Raw genomic sequence first — 3,849 nt, 5'->3', positions numbered from 1 at the left:
GCGCTGCAAACACTGTGCTGCAAAATCTAGAATGGTGATATCCAGTCACCTATACCTTCTCACAGTCTGTTTCTTATGTTGTTTCTGTTTCTGTCACCTAAAATGCAGAATCATGAAATGCCATGTTGTAAAAAAAAAACCCACATCGGAAGCATTGCAAAATACCACCTGGAAATTCAACAAATAATGATAACCATCATCACAACTGTGCTTCAGTGATTAATATCCATATCATATTCTAGTCTAGGGCAGACATGGGTAAGCGGTTAGTGCATCAGACTTGTATCCCAAAGGTATATAATCAGTGCTCTCCCCATCTTCCTCCATGACTGAGGTACCCTGAGCATGGTACCATCTCGCCGAAGTGCTCCCTTGGGGCACCATTGCACGGGTGAGGTACAAAAGCAATTTTGTTGAGTGCAGTGAGCACTGTGTGCTGTGTCACAATGACAATGGGAGTTAGCGTTACCCAGGTGGGCATACACAGTCTATCCTATATGCAGCCCTTTTCTACTCGCCGTTATTTTTTGTGTGCTATTTAATTTTGTCATTACTTGTTATTTCTCCAGGCCATCAAAAGCAAAGAAAATCATGAGCTTTATGTTCAAATCCACTTTGAAGCACTGCTAAGCCCTATTTCTGACGGAGCTTTTTCAGCGGGCAGCATCCCCTAATCCTGTCATCATTGGCAGGTGTCTAGAATTGACAGACGGCATGCTTTCTGACAGGGTGTGGTTGGTTGGTGCGTCTCTGGTATTGACCTCGGGCACAAAAATAAACAAGTGATATTTGAAGTATGCGGCTGCACAGTGTCTTTTGTCTGAAGACACGCACCAGTGTAGAGAGAGGATAGCAAGAACACAGTGACGTAGTCGTGCTAGGCGATAGGGAAGAAAACATAACTTACATAACGACATGGATTACTTTCTATCATGATACCGATATCGCAGTATACCACAATTATGTATGTTTTCCAATATTGTCTTGATTTTCTCTCTGTTGTGCTGCAAAACCATGTTTTTTTTTACGAAATTGTATATTAGTTGTAATAATGGTTGAAATTAGTTTAATCGTGATACTAGAAACAATGGACAAGAAAGGGCCCGATAGACACTTTTCTATCACGGCAACAATATATATCGTCATATCGCCCAGCACCACAGAGACGTAAACCAAACGTCTGTACACAATAGCACATTGTTTCGACTGGACTATCTACACATGATTGAATAATAAACTAACTTATTGTGAAATGGCAAAAAGATTGCAGTTATCCGATTCTCCTCCTAACCTGTACAAAACGAATAAGAGAATGTCTGTATAACACTCACACAGCTCTAGACGCACTCGATAGACGTGGCCTTGAGAAAATAGGCTCAGTGCAGTATGCAGAAGAATAAGGAGGGCAACATTTGTGACAACTGCACATGCATGCAGCAACGAGTAGCCAATCAACCCTCTCCTGTCTGGCACTATACTAGAACAGAGGTGCTGTTTCCACGTAGCAGGATATTTTTTTAGCAGGGTATTTTTTTCTCCTGTTCAGGTGTAAAAGCAACATGTGGATAAAAAGAAATACTCAATTGTAACAAATGTGTTTCAGCCCCCTAAACAGGATATTTTTTTCTCCTGCTTTTTTTTCTCCTGGATTTTAAATATCTGCTAGTGGAAACGGGAGGCCAAAACCAATGCAAAACCAATGCAACCAGGAGAAAAAAATATCCACATATAAAAATATCCAGCTACGTGGAAACAGCACCAGCGTGTGTGTGTAAGAGGCCCCTTCTGGTCAGATGATGAGAGCAAGGACAGAAGAAGAGGATCCACAGTTTTTGCTTCCTAATTGAATAAACTCTATTCTAATGAGGTCATGTTTGTATTTTGCTTGAAGGCATATACAAATGTAGCACTGTCCTCCAATGTTGGTTCAGCCACTGCTGCTTGTTTCTGAAATGCTGGGGATACACATACCATAACATTACCGGATGGTCAGCCTGCCTTGGGTGTGTTCTGTTGTTATTACACTAAGCCTCTTGTTAAACAAGACTCAATCATCACTCAGGTCAAAGGTCAGATAATGAGCTTGTGGCCAACAGGGGACACCTGCTACACCTGTACCCAGGGCTCTAAATGAACTTTTTTCATTACCAGCCAAAATGGCTAATAGACGTTAATGTTACAAGCCAAACACACATTCACTTATGGGTCAAAGTGGCTAGTAAGTTGGTCTTTTCTACCAGCCAAACTGAATTTTCACCAGCATTTGGCCGGTTCGCTGGTGTTAATTTAGAGCTCTGCCAGTATCTCTGTGTGTGTGTGTGTGTGTGTGTGTGTGTGTGTGTGTGTGTGTGTGTGTGTGTGTGTGTGTGTGTGTGTGTGTGTGTGTGTGTGTGACCACTGACCTTTATGAAGATGTAGATGGCTCTGAAAATGTGGCATCACAGAAAAATGTTGTACACACACATTCAGGAAAGGGACAGCAGAACCAAAACATGTTCAGAAGACCGTAGCCTCTTACTGCAGCAGGGGTCGCCGGCGACCCTATTCACTTGCTGAAAATGCTTAACTACATCATGACAACATTGCTATGACATTACAGAGAGCCATAGTGCTGCGCTAAGGGGTTAAGAGGTTTCTGGGTATCTTCCTTAAAATGTATCAACAAGTAAAAGGTCTGTTGCGGACTGCATCAGGGATGTTTGGCAGCTGCTAGTCATTGTAAAGGCCAGCAGCCTATGACGTGCTCAGCAATAATGAGAACACCCCCATTGAAAAGCATAATTTTGAACAATATTTCAATAAGCACACAAGTTATTTCCAAAATATGCATAGAGTAAGTTTGATGCCACATCTGTTGAGCTTACAACAGAAGAGTAAGGTTACTTTTCAACAGCGGTCTACTCATTATTGCTGGTTCTTAAATGCCATTGATGATTTGAACTTGTCCGCAAGTGAGGAGCTGGATTTACTGGCTAAATGGTTAGGCCCAGAATCATCCAGCATCATCTAACTGTCAAGGTCTCTTTCCTCAACCATCTGAGTCATAGGAGGACTATACTGTAGTCTGAGGTCTAGGGGTGTAAATAAGTAAGGGTTAACGTTCGGCGAGAAGGTCGCTACCGTGGAATAGCAGCACGACAGAGAGAATCTTTAGACCCCGACGCGGAGCGGAGGGGTCTTGTTCTCTCTGTCGTGCTGCTATTCCACAAAGCGACCGACTCGCCGAAAGTTAACCCGCTTATTATATGGATATACTTAAATGATTCACACATGGCGGGGACATTTCTTTAGGCCTATTTAATGTTAAGATTGTTGCTGCGCAAAACAAAACAGTGCCGTTGTGGAACACCGCTAGGCAACAGGTAGCCAGGACAACAGGTGTTGTCTATCACAGCAGCTGATTAGAGTCTTGTTGAAAAGTCGCTTTAGCAGTGAAAAGTCTTGTTGCCATTGACAGCGGTCTGTTATAGACAAACCCGTCCGTTATCGAAAAATAACAGACGTGCGAACGTTGGGGAGCCCCGTTGAAATGAATGGAGCATTCGACCGATGACGTCACAACCATATAATAATAATCGATATGTATCGATCCTATGGCCGACGATCAAATCGAATTGTATCGTATCGTGGGACATTCTGAAGTAGGGCTGGGCAGTTCTGGAAAAAAATGTGTATCACGGTTTTCTTGATGAAAATTAATATCACGGTTCTCTGCACGATTTTTTTCATAAGTGGTGATTTCCCCCACATGTCAATGTTTCTGAAGAAAAGGCTGAAATAAAATTTTAAAATGAGATAAAATCCTGAATTTTCTCCATATTCTATTTTAATCACTTTTTTGGAATAAAA

This window comes from Engraulis encrasicolus, chromosome 17 (assembly GCF_034702125.1).
Source record: "Engraulis encrasicolus isolate BLACKSEA-1 chromosome 17, IST_EnEncr_1.0, whole genome shotgun sequence".
Taxonomy (NCBI): domain Eukaryota; kingdom Metazoa; phylum Chordata; class Actinopteri; order Clupeiformes; family Engraulidae; genus Engraulis; species Engraulis encrasicolus.
This window is presented reverse-complemented; position numbering follows the sequence as displayed.